Below are 18888 nucleotides of genomic sequence, written 5' to 3' on the forward strand. Positions count from 1 at the left end.
GTCTCCTCAGCTCAGGCACGCAAAGGCACAGACCAGCAGTTCCGCAGCCCATGTCCGTGTCTCCCCGGGGAACACGGTGCACTCTCCCTCCACACGAGCAGTGGCCCACGTTTTGTTCATTTTCTTCCCCCAAAGTATGCATTTATCGTTAGACTAAATGTTTTACAAAGCTCTTTGCAAAAACACAGCAGCCTCTTGCCATCAATACCGTATACCGCTTTTTCCTTTATAGAGGCAACCGACTTTAATTCATTTAGCTATGTCTTTTGGTCGTCATACCTCTGAAATAGCTTACACTGCTACTTCTTGATCTTTCTGTATCTGCTGTCTTCCCCAAACGGAAAACTTAACCGTGCTTTATCTACAGCTTTGCCCACCGTACGTAGACTTTCCTCCCTCTGACCCTCCCAAGAGGGTTATGTTTATAATCTTGTCTTAATCGCTATTAAGTGTTTGCATTGTTAGGGTGCCTGCGTGGCTTAGTCGGTTAAGCATCCACCTCCTAATTTTGGCTCAGGTCATGGTCTTGTGGCTCATGGGATCAAGCCTGGCGGTGGAATCTATGCTGACAGTGCAGAGCCTGTTTGGGGGCTCTCTCTCTCCCTCTCGCTCTGCTCTTCTCTCCTACACACACACCCTCTCTCTCTCTCAAAATAAATAAATAAACATTAAAAAAGCCTTAAAATAAGAATTTACATTGTTATGACATGTAAATATTCACATAGTATACTATGATTATTTTGTTGTGTAATATTTCATCATCTCTGGGATTAAAATTGTCTTTTCTGTTTATTTTTTGATTTTCTGGGCACACATTATACTTCCACCTCAAATATTTGCGAAATAATAGAAATTCTCTCTCGATACTTTTAGAGACGACAGGTGTTCTACTTTTAGTATTTTTAGAGAAAAAACAGCCATAAACTGATCTGCTTCAATCTGGACTGGTTGCCTCCAGGTCCCTACAAACCATTCCTCCTGAGACCTCCTTCCATTGTCTTCCTGAGGATTCTTGTCACCTCTCACTTGTGCCAGATCTGTTTCCAGTGTCGACTACTGAGAAAGTATGCGCAGCAGGTAAACTTTGAGGATTTTGTCTCTCTAAAAACATCTCTTACCCTTGTGTCTACCCTTGTCTTGATTTTGTCTGTTAGTTGAACTGAAAATAATTTTTGCTCAGAATTTTGCAGCAGTTGCTCTGTTTTCTTCCAGCTGTCAACAATATTGATGTCAGACTTCCAAAGCTGTTCATATTCTTTTTTTTTTTTTTTTTTAAGTAATCTCTACACTCAACATGGGGCTTGTTCTTTGAACCAGGATGCTAGTCCTCAGCAGACATTGAATCGGCAGACATTGAATGTGATCTTGGATTTTCCAGCCTCCAGAATTATAGGAAATAAATTTTTGTTGCTTATAAGCCTTCCAGTATATGGTATTTCTGTTACAACAGCCCGAACGCACTAAGGCACTCTCTAAATTTTCCTTCCTTCCTTCCTTCCTTCCTTCCCTGGGAGAGTTTGTTTCCTAGGAGATCTCACCTCGCTTCCAACATGCATGTTGAGTTTACTATTTCTCTTGCCATATTTTTTAATTCTCAGGGGCTCTTTTTGGTCTTTAAATGTATTTTAAAAGTAGTATCCTATCATTGTTTCATGTATGCCATGTTTTACCACCCATTTTATCCTCTCCAGAAACTAAAGCCTCCATTCTCTACCAGGTTGGAGAGATACAGTCATCTGAATATATGAAGTAAGTGAGAGGATCTAAGATTCTGACGTCTTCTTAAACAGACTTTCAACCAATCTGCTGTTTTTAAAACCATCTTTTTCCCCTAATTCCAAAGCATCTGGTGCTGCCAGCTACTGGAGTGTTTTCTGGGATGAGCAATGCAAATCGGGTTGCTTATTGGCTTTTAGCACCGCCATTTTAGGATCCAGCTCTCTCAGGGCTGCTACATCTATTAACATTCATTCTGATTTTCAAAATCTGATGGTTCTCAATTTATCTGCTTTTGCAAGTATTTTTTTCCTCTGTTTTCTTTGTTCTTGTGATATCATCCCTTTTAAAATTCTGTAAAATGTTGTTTAAGTAGGGTTTTTATAATGAGTAGGGATAAAAGTATATGTTCAGTTGACTATTAAATACCTTTCATGGGGGAGGGCCACCACACATGTTAATAAACAATTCACTTAGAATCATCCTCCCCATTCTAATCCCTCGACTTTGGCAGGAGTGGGGAAGGACGGTACAAAGAAAAGTAACCCTCCCCACACAACACGACACTTCTTAAGAGAGCTGAATGTTCACTGCCGTTCCCCAGCGGGTGGTTGCAGACCTCTTTCTATAGCGTCTTAGAAAATGTGTTAAGGGTCTCACCCTGATTTTTGTTTTGTTTTAGAATTTTGCATTTAATTTTTGGCTTTGTACCTTAGCTAAAATTCTGAGATGACAGGGAAATTTTCACTCAATAATCTATTATAGGCTGAACTGGCTATTATATTTCCCAAGAAGTCTTTTTTTCCCCAAGTTAAATTATAGAGTTGTTCTGAGTAATCCAACAGTTGATGATAGTTATTTTGTTTAGGTTTCTTTCACCTGTACCTTTTGATTATCTCGTGTCCTTGGTCTTAAACAGTCTTTTTTTGTGTGTATATGCTCCCACAAACTTATGGAGGTCTTCAAATGCTACTTATTTGGTCCCAAGAATGCATATGTCATCCTAAGTGAAGATCTGATTAGGAATATTTCATAACATATGGGAGTATTGACTTAGGACTTGTAGGAAAAATCCTCATATAAGACCTTCAATCAAATCAAATAGACTACACTTATTATATTTGAAGTAATTTTTTCCCTTCTTTATAAAAATATTTAATGGCTTGAAACAACTTTAATACTAGTTCTAATCCCTTGGACGTATATATACACATCATAAATTCTTCGGACATAAAGTTAAGTGGTATCATAATTAATGGTTTATGGCTCTGTAACATCACTTCCCTTTTTAATGTCCTCTAATTCCATTTTAGGAACTCACCCTGGACCTACATCTGTTTCTAGCAATAATGATTTTTATTTGTTGTCATTGTTTTTTTTTATGTTATTCTATTTTTACAAAGTAAATTCAAATGTGAGTTTATTTTTCTATATGATGGAAAATAGATTATTGATCTACTCATTTTTTAAAATTTTTCTTCTAATGGCATGGTACTGCCAGATTTTCTTCTGTGACAATAATATCCGAAAGACAACTCCATTGCTTCTGTGCCTAGTACCAAGACTTGATTTTCACCCTCAGTTTTGAGCTTACAGGCTTACTGCAAATGTGATGTTGGCAGAATAAAGTTTTCCTCACCCTACGTATCTTGCACATGCCCCTTGACAGTATTTTACAATATCTTTTTTACAAAAATTTAAATATGTCAGAACAATAATTTCTGGTTAATTCAATCAAAGTAAAATAAAATGAAGTAAAATTATTCTGTGCTGCCATATATTGATCGTATTAGGGTGCTTCCTTAGCAAGGGAAAACTTCAATCTTTGTTAAAGGCAGTGACTACATTTTGTAGGCCGCCAGTCAGGAAAGAAACAAACTGGGAGCAAGTGCCGGCTTTGCCTGGAATTGAGCCATCGTGCCCAGAGCAAAAGGGGAAAATGAACTCTAGCAGGGTAGTGTCAGTTAACGAAGGCTTTTCTTCATGTGCAGTAGACAAGATATTGTAGTTAAAAGGCTGATGTGGGTTTTGAGACAGAGACCTGTCAAGACTCAAATCATTTGCTTGCTGTGTGACCTTGGGCAGATTACTGACCTAAAGCTCACTTCCCTTCCTTGGTAAAAATTTTATATCTTACAAGATTCTCATGAGGATTCAGTGAGATAAAGTTTGTGGATGTTCTTTGTATATTTAAAAATCCCATGGAAATCCACCTGGTATGATTGTTTAATGCTTTCTATAGCCGAAGGGTAGTTTAGATCGCATTTCAGGACTATCTAACACAGTGTCTGATCAAGCATATACTCAATAAATAGTAATTCCTTTCTTTCTAAAAAAATTTTTTTAATGTTTTATTTATTTCTGAGAGAGAGAGCGTGAGCAGGGGAGGGTCAGAGAGAGAGGGAGGTACAGAATCTGAAATAGGCTCCAGGCTCTAAGCTAGCTGTCAGCACAGAGTCCGACGCAGGGGTCGAACCCACGAACCGTGAGATCATGACCTGAGCTGAAGTCAGACGCTTAACCGACTGAGCCACCCAGGCACCCCAGTAGTTCCTTTCTTTATCCAAGGAAGAAAAATAAATTTCCCAGTAATGAGCAATTATAAGATACCATAGCGATTCCAGCACAGCATAAAGATTTTTTGGGGAAAAAAGACAAATGGAATATTCTAAAGTTCATACAATCTAGTTTTCCAAGGATTATCATTATTGTAGAAGAAGAGTAACTATGCACATATGGTTTATATGGCACAAATGGTTTTTCCTTTTCACAAAAATAAGACTAAATAAACTAAAATTTACATAATTCAGTAGATTAGATGATCATGATAATAATGTTGAAATTTAACACTTTTGAGGAATAGGAAAGAAACTTAGAATCTCTTCTATATTTCAATAAATTGGTATTACTCAGAGATACCATATAAGTAACTAGTTATTTACTTAAATGACTAAGTTACTAAGTAATCTATTTACTTGGTAATAAAACCAGAACTGAAATATGAATCTGTTGATCCTTAACTTAGTCCACTTTCTACTACACTAAGCTGACAATTCTATCATTTCTGATTTCATTCACTTGACAGGACTTTAGAATACGTTAGGCATTGGCAAACATTCTATAATTAAGCATTTTCTTTTAAAATAATAATAAATATTTTTCCTGAATATGCAAGTTTTAGTAATTATGCTTCCTGAAAAATGCCCATTGATCCTATACCTGTGCCTTGTTGGCTCTTCCCCACCTATATAACTCTGCTGGATAAAAGCAACTGTTGATTTCCTAACAGCAGCAACACATCCTGTGGATTACCTCCCTCAACATGTATTCTAACCCCTTGTAGGGTTGCAGGATGCAGAAGCTGGAAAGCTAAACAAAAAACAAAAAAGCTACATTTCTCAGACTCACTTGAAGCTAGAATTACACTCACCAGATGACCTGAGGGAGACCTCTTTGGAAGGGAGTGTGGATAGGCATGTGGTCCCCCTACTTTTCATTGCAAATAGCACCAAGGTGACATAATTCTGGGACTGGCAGCTGTTTTGGAAGTTCCTCATTGTACAGATACCTTATTGAATCAGAGGCAGCAGATTTTTATATTTTACAATCTAATGTTCATAACTTTAATGTTTCCTTGATATTTCATTACATGACTAAATCATAATTTTATTAAAAATTTCCCCATTGTGATTATTGACTCTTTCCAATTTTTGCTTTTATGAACACTGTTGGAGTGTAATTCTGAATGTTTAAAGTCATCTCCTTTAAAATTTTTGTGCTGAAGATAAATTCATAGATATGAGATTATGAGCTGAAGGGCATACTCACTTCTATAGCAATTTGTTCTGAAGAGATGCCTGTGTAGGGACCTCTTCTGGGCAGAGGACAGAGAAATGGATGTATGTACAAACTAGGAGAAATGTAAGTTATCCTCTGAGACCAGGAAACAATTGTTTTATCCTGACTTCCTCCACATACTTAAACTGAGAAGACTTTTTATGGAATGATGCCTGTCAAAAGTAGGGCCAAGGAAGACAGTGGAAATTTAGGGAATCCTTCCTCTGGACAGAGTAGGAATGGAGAAGAAAACCTCAACTTGGCTTCTATGCAGACCCTGAGAAGGGAAATTAAGATCTACAGACATTTATAGAGTTAGATGCAGTTACTATATATCTATTTAAAGAGTGTATAATTATTATACAATTATGAAAAATGTGAAATTTCCCATTTTAAATCATTAAACTTTGCCAGTTTTCCTTAGTAATGTTCATGAAAATAATCTGAATGAATAGGGGTGCATTTATAATTGGGAGTACCAAGAAAGCGAGGAAGCAGAAGACTGCTACTTTTCAGAGCCCTGCTAGAAGCCTAATAGTGGACCACCTGGTGAGGTGAACTGGCTGATCTCTTCTCACGTGCAAGCCTGGGATCTGGTGTCTCGGTCAAGTATGTCTGGAGATTGAGAGCTCTTTTTCGTGAACACCCAGATACACAATGTGCCTACCTAAGTGGTATATCCGATGGGAATAAAATCCATTACAATATATATTTTTTGCTTTGTTAACACTAGTGTCGTTAACTTAATGGTGGAGTTATTTTATGTCTATCTTCATGAGGTTTTTTGGCAGAACAAAAATGCCTAAAGTAATATTTAGCAGTAGGAACAGAAATAAATTCAGTTGCAATATATCTCTAACATAGTTAACACAAAGTAAGATCTAGCAGCAGATAAAAAGCTATCAGATTGAGGGGCGCCTGGGTGGCTTAGTCGGTTAAGCATCCGACTTTCGCTTAGGTCATGATCTCGCGGTTCCTGGGTTCGAGCCCCGCGTCGGGCTCTGTGCTGACTGCCAGCTCGGAGCCTGGTGCCTGTTTCAGTCTGTGACTTCCTCTCTCTCTGACCCTCTCCTGCTCACGCTGTCTCTCTCTCTCTCTCTCCTAGAAATAAATAAAACGTTAAAAAAAAAAAGCTATCAGATTGAAAAAAATGTTTGCGTGAACATTGTCAACTCAACTAAAAATGTGTATTAATCACCTGTTTTGTACTTTGTGCTATATACCCTGGGGATGGGGAGAGAAGGTCGGTACCAAGAACCTTACCCTCAAGGAGCTAGCAGGCTCCATTTTAATGAATATTAGCCAGATGGACATTAGTGTGTGTGTGCATGTATCTGTTGCAGTTTTGCTATCTGTATATATGGTGTGAAAGTGAGGAAGTCACTACTACAAACGTATACATATATAAGCAAATGAGACGACTCTTCAGCTACGGTTCTTATGGTTATGTTTAACATATTTTTAATAAGTAGCTATTGGGGCTCCTGGGTGGCTCAGTCGGTTAAGCGTCCGACTTCGGCTCAGGTCATGATCACATGGTTCTTGGGATTGAGCCCTGCATCGGGATCTGTGCTGACAGCTAGCGCAGAGCCTGGAGCCTGCTTCAGACTCTGTGTCTCCCTCTCTTTCTGACCCTCCCCTGGTCACACTCTCTCTCTCTCTCTCAGAAATAAATAGAACATTAAAAATTTTTAAATAAAAAGTAGCTATTTAGTGTATCCAAGAACATGCTTTTTTTTATTTTGGAAATAGGGTTTTTATTAAGAATTATGAGCCCTCCATTCTGTCCGATGTGTTGATTTTTCAAGCTGTCATTCAGGATAAGTGAGTTGCAAAATATAATGATGCAAGCCTGCATTGTAGGTGAACAAGGACAAGTTTAAATGTGTGTTGAAATTATTTTAGAGCAAATTTCACAATGCTAATTGTCCTTCAAAGTAAACTATCTTAAGAGTCAAATCTAACCAAAGAATTGAATATCATCTATTATAACAAATGTAAAACTCGATCATAATTTATTACTGTGACATAGGATAACACTACATAAGTATAAACATTTTTGATAGATATGTAAGTGAGATTGTTATATAAACTGATAATATCTTCTTTATCATATCTTTCATATATATAAATTTGGCAAAAAATGCATAATATCCACTCAATCTCATAAATAAAGATAGGTCCATGTTTTTAATATCTATTATCCTTAAGTAAGATACAAAGAAAACATTTTGTACTTCATCACATATGTAGAGGAAATGATAGTATCTAAAATTTTGGTTATTATATGTCACTATATTTTATACAGATAGGATGAGAAATCTCATATGGTAAAATAATATTTTTATAAAATAGTGTTATTTTGTTTTACAGAGCAAAATAGGCAGCATTCCTTTTAATTCATTTAACTGCTTTTTCTGACAGATAGATTGACCTTTTTAAACTATCCTGAATATAATGTTTTATTGTCTAAGACTTCATTTTTTAAACAATATGATGATTTAAAAGCCATACATAAGCAGGAATTCTATTGCACCTGATTAATTATCCCTAAAATTTTCAATTTATTTTTGGATTTATTATTATTGAAGCTTTAATTGCTTAGAATTAAAATGGAATGAACAAAACTAAATTTTAGTGAAGCCATCCTGTGCTGAAAGTGCATTTCGTGGCTTGTGTCAATTATGGCTTATACTGACTTGCTTTTGCTTCTGAGAAGAACTGAAGAAACATGCCACAAATGGCAATAAATCTGTGTGGATTGGGAAACCATTGAAATTTCAGAAGTCTTTACACCTTTTGCAGCAGCTACATAATCTCACAAAATGAGAAAATAAGTCATTGCGCCATAACATAGTAATATTTTATGTCTTTAAATACAAAATCCGTACTCATGTGACATTTTGTTGCTAAAGGAGAAATACGAGACGCTTAAAATTATTATAATATAGAGTAAAAAGTGGAGGCATTGTTTATGATTCTATGCACAAATAGAAGGACATGTAAATTATGCCCTGAGACTAGGAACAGTTGTTTTTTTCCTGATTCTTCCATGCACCTACAGGCTGCAAGGACTCCTCTTAAAATGATACCAGTCAAAAGGAGGGGCAGGAGGATGGTGGAAGTGTGGGGGACCTTCATCTGGGTGGAGTAAACGTGAAGAACAAATCATGAAATGTTCTGTGAAAATAGCTTACCATCTGTATTAGCTATGTATTGGTGCATAACAAAATACTTCAGAAATTAACACCTTAAAAAAACTAACATAATTATCTCACACAGTTTCTGAGGATTAGGAATTTAGGAATGACTTTGCTGGGTGGTTCTGGCTCAAGATCTCTCGTGTGATTGTAATCAAACTGTTGGCTGAGACTCCAATCTCTGAAGGCTTGAGTGGCATTTGGATCAGCTTCCAAGTTCATTCATATGGATGTGGCAGGAAACTTCAGTTTCTACCATGTGCTCCTCATGATGTGTCTTCTGTCAGCAGAAGTAATCCAAGATGGAGGCTATAGGCTTTACACACTACCCTCAGAATTGACACACTTTCTCTTCTGCCATAGTCTACTTGTTACACAAATCAGCCCTGATAAAATAGGGGACATAAGTACATAAGGATGTGAACTCTAGGAGCCAAATCTCATTGGTAGTTATCTCAGAAAGTGGCTACCATCACCTTCCACGGCATCCTTTATTCCGTCATTTATTTATGCATTCATTCATCTGTAAACAATTATTAAGCCTTTCTGTGTTCCAGGAACTGTGTTAGATCTTGGAGATAACCAAGATAAATATAGTTTCTATGCTCATGGAGACAAAGAAGTACCAGGTATTTACGGTGATTAAAACTATGTTAAAGAAGCCCACAGATTATCTCATAGGCTCCTATAGTATTTTGTATTTCCTTAACATAGCTCTGGTCTTTGTCTAACTCCATGAGTGGAGGGAGTATTCCTACCCCAACTGATATGCTTCCTCTTCTCTGATTATTTTCACTTCTATTCCACCTTACTAACATGTTCACTCCATGCGCAGCATGGAACTTTTCTTCACCTACAGCCTTTTTGCCTTCCAAAGTGCTATTTAAATAATCCACTCTTTAATCACAATTGATATTTCCAACTTCCTTATTTAACTGATTGTACTGGGATGGTACTTAAACACTATTGTGATTTCTGGTCCATTTATCCTCACATTTTCTTCCCATCTGTCAGACTTCTCCTGTCTCCACCTCCCTTTCTAGCCTCATCATTTCTACAATCCATCATTTTAATTTTCCTGTTGCCAATTCACTTCCCCTTGCTTGACAAAATGCCAAACTAGAATGAACCCAGTTATCTATTTCTTTATGCCTTTGTGTGACAGCTAGAGCACTGGAAGAAAAATCCAAAATAGGGTATATGGATTTCATTATAAATTTATAATCATCAGGCTCAAAATGGATCCCAAGTATGCAAGAAACCTGGTCTCATTTTCCAGGTCAGCTTGTTCTTCAAGTACACACTATTCTATTCCTTTTCTCCACTCCTTAAATAACTGACCTGTCTCCACCCTTACACTCTCAACTCTCAGCAGAAAACTTCTGAAGAGGAAATAGAAGCCACCATCTGGAGGTGACTCAACTCTACTGTATTTCCAAATGTGATTCTAGCTGTGCTCATTCTGTCTTCCATCCCTCCTCTTTTAGTCACGGGAAGAAAAGAAGTTTAACATTTCAAAAGAGAATGAGTATTCAATGAAGCACATATCTGGTGGAGAGGAATCAGAAGACCTTTGAATTTCAGGTAAAGATTAAAATGGCATCATTTTAAAGCTCCCATTTTAAATTAGAGATGAGCAAATCCATGACTAAACCTAGAGTTACAACCACATAGGTTCTTCTGCTGTGCTGTCATGGCGTCCCACCACGACTTCCTTCTTCCTCCTCTCACTGTAACTATCTACAAACCTATCTCCCTAGCCTCCTGTGTCCCCTGTTGAGGAGAGAGCCTGACTAAGAAAGAATGGCAATCCTGATGGTGCACAAGCCCTTAGCGAGGTTTTATGAGTGAGGTAAAGCTGTAAAGTCGGTGGGAGAAGTCAAGCAAAAGGATGCAGTTTGAGAAAATAGAACCGAAGTATGATTAAAAAAATAATTCCTTTTTAAACTTTTTAAAAATGTTTTTGTTTATTTTTGAGAGACACAGCATGAGTGAGGGAGGAGCAGAGAGAGAGGGAGACACAGAATCTGAAGCAGGCTCCAGGCTCTGAGCTGTTAGCACTGTCAACAGCACTGACAGGGCTTGAACTCATCAACCGCAAGATCATGAGCTGAGCCAAAGTCAGACGCTTAACTGACTGAGCCACCTAGACACACCCTAAAAAAATAATTCTAACTGCCCCCCTAACCCAAAGATGAAATGAGAGAGAAATAAGCAGGAAAACAAGGAAATAAGTTGAATCATATATTAGCAATTATTAAATGTAAAGGCTTCATTTCCAGAAAGACAGTGGATTCAAATGCTTGGTCTCTCAGGAAATATTTTCCAAATTATTAAAAACCTTGCCCTTCATCTCAGCATAAGGGTTCCTCACCTTCTTCTGTGGAAGACCCATGCGGATAATTGCTACAACCCTCCACACCACACATGATTTCATAACATTGGAGTCAGTTTCAGGAAATTTCATGAGTCCTGTTTATTTTCTGGTTGTATGACTAGCTTTATAGATAATCTCCCCAGAAGCCCAGGTGACACGTGGAAGGTCGATATTTTATGATTTATAGTTATCTGCAGTGTTAAATTTGTTTTAATTTATTGCCTTCATTGTTCTTTCTTATCTTTGAGTGAATCAGATGAGAAAGCGAGTTGAGGGGAGCAGCCCTCTTTCATTCTGTGCTGTTTAGAGCTGGCCGCACATGGTTGCACATGCAGGTATATGTATGTGCTGAAGACGACAGGCTTGGTGACCGCTTGCTACCACATTAATCCCACCAGCCCCTCGCTGTCAGGATTTCTTATATAACAGGGTTAGTCAATGTTAAAATAGAGTCAACAGAACTTCTCCAAAGAGGACATCCAGATGGCCAACAGACACATGAAACGATGTTCAGCATCCCTCCTCATCAGGGAAATACAAATCAAAACCACACTGAGATACCACCTCACGCCAGTCAGAGTGGCTAAAATGAGCAAATCAGAGAACTCTAGATGCTGGCGAGGATGTGGAGAAACGGGCACCCTCCTACACTGTTGGTGGGAATGTAAACTGGTACAGCCCCTCTGGAAAACAGTGTGGAGGTTCCTCAGGAAACTAACAGTAGAACTCCCCTATGACCCAGCAATAGCACTGCTAGGAATTTACCCAAGGGATACAGAAATGCTGATGCATAGGAGCACATGTACCCCAATGTTCATAGCAGCACTCTCCACAATAGCTAAAACATGGAAAGAGCCTAAGTGTCCATCAACAGATGAATGGATCAAGAAGATGTGGTTTATCTATACCATGGAATACTACATGGCAATGAGAAACAATGAAATCTGGCCATGTGTAGCAACATGGATGGACCTTGAGGGTGTTATGCTGAGCGAAATAAGTCAGGCAGAGAAGGACAAATATCATATGTTTGCACGTATAGGAGGATTAGGAGGAACTTGACGGAGGAACAAGGGGGAGAAGAAGGGCGGAAATGGTGGGGGAAAGGGAGAGAGGCAAACCATGAGAGACTCTTGAATGCTGACAAAAACTGAGGACTGATGGATGTGGGGGGAGAGGGGGATGGGCATGGAGGAGGACACTTGTGGGGATGAGCACTGAGTGTTATGTGGAAACTAATTCGACAATAAACTATTAAAAAAAAAAATAGAGTCAACAGAGACACAATATTAAGAACTATTATGTCCACTTGAAAGTGAATCATAGTCACTAAAGGAGGGTAAGATTCATAGTTGAGAAAGACAACATGATAAAGAAACATGATAAACAATGAAAAAAAAAGTTAAAAACCCAGAGAAGTACTTAATATAAGACAGAATGGCAGCCTAATTGGTGAGGGTTCTTTGAAAATAATTGAAATCCAGATCAAATCTAACGCTTACAGATAATAATCCTAAATGATTGATATAGTACCAGTTTTTATTATTCATTAAAGAAAAAAGCTCTATTATAAGCAGTTTTTTAAATGTTTATTTATTTTGAGAGAGAGGAGATAGCATGCTAGTACAAGCACGCACCTGTGTGTGGTAGTAGGGGGGGGGCAGAGAGAGAAGGAGAAAAAATCTTAAGCAGGCCCTGTGCTGTCAGCACAGAGCCTGATGCAGGGCTTGATCTCACAACCATGAGATCATGACCTGAGCCAAAATCAGGAGTCAAAGCTTAACTGACTAAGCCACCCGGATGCCCCACAAAGAGAGTATTTAATTCAATTATAAACGATGACACTTTTTTATTTTTAACTGATTTTACCTTCTCCCTTTACTATTGATATTTTAAGTCCTGAAAACTTTGTTCTATGTCAATAAATCCATAATCAATGCTAAAAGATTTGCCACACATACAAATTAATTATATAGTAAGTAATGAATAATTTTAGAAACAATATTAGTACAATTTAAAAACAAACAAAAAAAATCCATTCATCAGTTGATGGACATTTGGGCTCTTTCCATAATTTGGCTATTGTTGATAGTGCTGCAATAAACATTGGGTGCTTGTCCCCCTTCAAATCAGCAGTCCTGTATCCTTTGGATAAATTCTTAGCAGTGCAATGGCTGGGTCCTGGGTTATTCTATTTTTAATTTTTTGAGGAACTTCTACACTGTTTTCCAGAGTGACCGCACCAGTTTGCATTCCTACCAGCAGTGGAAGAGGGTTTTCCTTTTTTCACGTCTTCGCCAACATCTATTGTTTCCTGAATTGTTAATTTTAGCCACTCTGATAGGTGTGAGGTAGTGTCTCATTGTGGTTTTGGTTTGTATTTCCCTGATGTTGAGTGATGTTGAGCATATTTTCAGGTGTCTGTTAGCATTCTGGATGCTTTCTTTGGAAAAGTGTCTATTCATGTCTTTTGCCCATTTCTTCACTGGATTATGTGTTTTTCAGGGGTTGAGTTTGGTAAGTTGTTTATATATTTTTGATAATAACCCTTTATCTGATATGTCATTGCAAAGATCTTCTCCCATTCCGTTGGTTGCCTTTTAGTTTTCTTGATTGTTTTCTTTGTTGTGAAGAAGCTTTTTATCTTCGTAAGGTCCCATTAGTTAATTTTTGTTTTTATTTCCCTTGCCTTTGGAGACATGTCGCGTAAGAAGTTGCTGTGGCTGAGGTTAAAGACGTTGCTGTCTGTTTTCTCCTATAGGATTTTGATGGTTTCCTGTTTCTCATTTAGGTCTTTCATCCATTTGGAATTTATTTTTGTGGATGGTGTAAGAAAGTAGTCCAGTTTCATTCCTCTGCATGTTGCTGTCCTGTTTTCCCAGCACCGTTTGCTAATTAGACTGTCTTTTTTCCGTTAGACACTCTTTTCTGCTTTAAGGAAGATTAGTTGGCCATATGTTTTTGGGTCCATTTCTGGGTTCTCTATTCTATTCCATTGATCTATGTGTCTCTTTTTGTGCCAATACCAAATTGTCTTGATGATTACAGCTTTGTAATACAGGCTAAAGTCTAGGATTGTGATGCCTCCAGCTTTGGTTTTCTTTTTCAACATTACTTTGGCTATTCAGGTTTTTTTTTGTGGTTGCATACAAATTTTAGGATTGATTATTCTAGCTCTGTGAAGAATACTGTTCCTATTTTGATTGGGATCGCATTGAATATGTAGATTGCTTTGGGTAGTATTGATATTTTAACAATATTTGTCCTTGCAATCCATGAGCAGGGAATGTTTTTCCATTTCTTTGTGACTTCTTCAATTTCTTTTATAAGCTTTCTATAGTTTTCAGCATACAAATCTTTTACCTCTTTGGTTAGGTTTATTCCTAGGTATTTTATGGTTTTTGATACAATTGTGAATAGGATCAATTCCCTGATACCTCTTTCTGTTGCTTCATTGTAGGTGTATAGAAATGAGACCAGTTTCTGTACATGATTTTATATCCTGTGACTTTCCTGTATCAACTCTGGCAGTTTTTTGATGGAGTCATTTGGGTTTTCCATGTAGAGTATCTTTTCATCTGCAAAGAGTGTAAGTTTTGACTTCTTCTTTGCCAATTTGGATGCCTTTTATTTCTTTTTGTTGTCTGATTGCTGACGTTAGGATGTCCAACACTATGTTAAACAACTGTGGTGAGAGTGGACATACCTACCATGTTCCTGATCTTAGGGAGAAAGATCTCAGTTTTTCTCCATTGAGGATGTTAGCTGTGGCCCTTTCATATAGGGTTTTTATGATGTTAAGTTATGTTCCTTCAATCCCGACTTTCTTGAGGGTTTTTATTAAGAAAGATTGCTGTATTTTGTCAAATGCTTTTTTTTTTAAATATTTTTATTTATTTTTAGGAGAGAGAGAGAGACAGTGTGAGCAGGGGAGGGTCAGAGAGAGAGAGGGAGACACAGACTCTGAAATAGGCTCCAGACTCCGAGCTGGCAGTCAGCACAGAGCCCGACGCGGGGCTCGAACCCACGAACCGCAAGATCATGACCTAAGCGAAAGTCGGACGCTTAACCGACTAAGCCACCCAGGCGCCTCATGTCAAATGTTTTTTCTGCATCTATTGACAGGATCATATGGTTCTTATCCTTTCTTCTATTAATGTTCTGGATCATGTTGATTGATTTGTGAATATTAAACCAGCCCTGTACCCAGGAATGAATGCCACTTGATCATGGTGAATAATTCTTTTAATGCATTGTTGAATTTGATATGCTAGTATCTTGTTGAGAATTTTTGCATCCATGTTCATCAGAGATAAGAAGATGTGGTGTGTGGGTGTATATATGTGTGTGTATATATATATACATATATATATGCACAATGGAATACTAGTCAATAATGGAAAATAATGAAATCCTACCATTTGCAACAATGTGGATGGAACTGAAGGGTATTATGCTAAGCAAAATAAGTCAACCAGAGAAAGACAGATATCACATGATTTCACTCATATGTGGAATTTGAGAAACTCAACAGATTAATATAATGGAAAGGTAGGAAAAATAAGATAAAAATAGAGAAGTAGGCAAACAGTAAGAGATTTGTAAATATAGAGAACAAACTGAGGGTTGATGGGGCTGGGGAAAATGGGTAATGGGCATTAAGGAGGGGACTTGTTGGGATGAGCACTGGGTGTCACATGTAAGTGATGAATCACTGGATTCTACTCCTGAAGTGAAGATTTTACTGTATGTTAAATTACTTGAGAATCAATAAAATAAGAATACAGAGAGAAAAGAAACAAAAAATGTAAATAATTTATATTTAAAAAACTAAAAACTAAAAACAAATTTAAAAAACAATATAAAGTTGAACTCAACAGAGACAGGTAAATTTCAGGTGCCAAAATAAAAAGGGGTAGAGAGATCAAAGCAGTAAACAGGTGTTGATAACAACATGGCTTATGAGATTTGGAAGGTGGAGCTAGAGGTTTTGGTGTGTCTTTTTATTTCTGAGAGGGAGAGAGAGACAGAGAGAGAGAGAGAGAGATAGTGTGGACAGGGGAGGGTCAGAGAGAGAGGGAGACACAGAATCCAAAACAGGCTCCAGGCTGGCTGTCAGCACAGAGCCCGACGTGGGGCTCAAACCCACAAACCGTGAGATCATGACCTGAGCCGAAGCCAGACACTTAACCAACTGAGCCACCCAGGCGCCCCTAGAGTTTTAATTCTCATGGTGGGGAAAAGAGATAGGGCCAGGGAAGAAGGTGAGTTGGAGGCTGAGGACTGACTTGTTTTCTAAAGCTCACAGTCTCTAAAAACCAGCCTCCTGCTATCTCTTTTTTTTGTATCCAGGAGAAATCTAACAACTATTATTTAGGATAAATTAGTGACTGTTATTGAATATATCTTTTCTTTCCAGAGAAAAGGAAACTGTTTTATGGTCCTCATAACAAGGGTAGAGCTCATTCATGTAAGGCCATATTTGTCGCATGAAAAAATCATTGAATCCTTTTTTCCTTCTTTCTTCCCTGTCTTCCTCCCTTCCTTCATTCCTGTTATTTTCCCTTTATTTTGCCCCTTTTCATAATAGTACATATTCCTGATTGATGATTACAATCCCAACTCAATTCCTGTATGGCACAAACTTGAGTATAATTTATGATTAAAATCAAATGGGGAGATAGTGATGTTTTCTACTTAATAGTTTAAGTTCCTAAGCAGGAGTGGCCCCAGTAGAAGATTCCAAATCAGAAGGTAATGAATATAAAAACTGGTACCGAATTTATAAAAACCCTGGTGTGTGGATATTTGCATAATTTAGGTTCTATGAAATATCTCTCTCTCTCTCTCTCTCTCATGCACACACACACACACACTTTTTGTGCTTGCAGTTAAAAACTACATACAACATAAGAAGAACTATAATAAGAGTATCAGGTTTTGAAAATAGGATAATTTTTACCATAAGAACCAGAAATATGTGAATAATTAGAAAGACCTTAAACATTATACTTATATAGATTTAGGGAGTTCCCTGTGATTCCCTCACTGGGAACCAAGCCTCCACCTGCCAGAGTAGACTCCTGTACTCACTTAGGGAGGTGGTAAGTGCTGTGGAAAGTAGGGGTGAGCTCTAGCAATGTGACTGTGAACTTAGGCCAGAGTAAATCAAGAGTTTTCTTTAGGTGACCCTGAAGCGATGGCCACCGTGATCACTGAAGCAAAATCTTCACACTGTCTCTTCTTGCTTGTGGTTTGACAATAGACAGAAAATTACCACAGCAGGTGGAACTTCCACATACTCTCTGAGAAGAGAGGTTGGTTTCTCTGATAAAGAAATGGTTACAAGGAGCCATTAAACATGGTTCAGTTAAGCGTCTCTTTCCAGATGACTAATATTATGATACATAGTTCCTTTGTAGTTTTTTGCAGTAGGTGGTATTGGTGAGCCTGGTTTCCTGGCAAACAGTGGAGGTTTTGTACCCTCTCATTATGAGATATTTTCTGGAATGGCTGTTGGAGTAGTATACTCAGGAATGATTGATGGAGAATGTGTTAACATGATATAAACATACAAACAAGTGTCTTCTCATACTCTAATCCTGACGGATGCAGAAGCACCAGAAAGTCAGATTGTTATACTGGAAAGATCTGCAAAAACTGTAGTATCTCAGGATTCCTGCCACGGCGTCAAAGTGGCAGTGAACTCCACCCACTGAATAGGCAGGTTGTACAGCCATGAGCAAAAGAAATTGGTTTCACAAAACAGGTAAGTCAGACATTATTTACTGCCTTCTGAGAGACTGAAATACAGTCATGTATGCACCTTGGAAAGAAAGATTATTTCATTTTAATTCTGAACATTTAAAATTTCCAGAAATAAAGCCATCAACAAGATACTGTTGGATACGGAGGATAATGAAATGAGTTTCTAGAGTTCATTCCATATGAATGGAGTCCTTTAATATCATTTTACAGGAGGTTTTTAGAAGTGTTATTTTGAATGACTGTAAAAGGGATGATGGTAGAGATATGACTGCACTTAAAAATATAAATTGTAAGGTTGATGTGTTTAAAACTCTTCATGGATCAGAACTACTTTAAAAAGGACAGTTGCTGGCACTCTGTATGGTCACATTTAATTCATGAAAATTCACTGTGAAGTGTGATTTTATTATAGTAGCTATAAATGGAATAAGAGGTACCAGTTTTATGTTGTACTATGAGGTTCCTACTTACATAATTAATGAAATTGATGAAGTCACTCATAGGAGTAGAAAGGAACTTGGGCATGGTGCTCTGATGGATTAAAGCTCTGTCCACTGTTATTCACAAAGATATTGTTTTCAGCATGAGAGTCACAGTTGAGGTCCTTGAATGAAATGGTTAATCTTCTTCAGTAGTGTTCTCTAGTACAGCTCTCTGCGATGCTTAAAATGTTCCATGTCCGCAGTGTCCACTATGGTAGCCACCAGCCACATGTGGTTCCTGAGCTTTCAGAATGTGGCTAGACTCTCTGAGAAACTGAATTTTTAATTTATGTTTAAATTTGAATTTAAATAACCACATGTGATCAATGATCACATTAACAGCTCCCTATGTCCGCAGGGCTGATCTCTGCTTAATGTTTAGGATTAACGAATGCAGGGATTCCAGCTTGGTTTGTTCTTGCTTATGTGGCAATGCGATTAATTACCAAAAACAATCCTGAGGGTAAAATAGATGATCAGTTGTTCAGAATTAATGGAAATTGAAGTT

General features: G+C 37.7%; 1 long non-coding RNA gene across 4 annotated transcripts in view; it reads left to right on the forward strand.

The window, feature by feature from the left end:
• Positions 1-964: 964 nt before the first annotated feature.
• The window catches only part of LOC144239300 (uncharacterized), a 238106-nt gene continuing 220182 nt past the window's right edge, over positions 965-18888 (forward strand). For all 4 annotated transcript variants that reach the window (XR_013337375.1, XR_013337378.1, XR_013337376.1 and 1 more), the window contains exons 1-2: positions 965-1077; positions 10241-10337. This is a non-coding gene — a long non-coding RNA (uncharacterized LOC144239300). The remainder of the gene's footprint in view (positions 1078-10240; positions 10338-18888) is intronic.

Source organism: Crocuta crocuta, unplaced genomic scaffold, assembly GCF_008692635.1.
Source record: "Crocuta crocuta isolate KB4526 unplaced genomic scaffold, BGI_CrCroc_1.0 scaffold16, whole genome shotgun sequence".
NCBI lineage: Eukaryota > Metazoa > Chordata > Mammalia > Carnivora > Hyaenidae > Crocuta > Crocuta crocuta.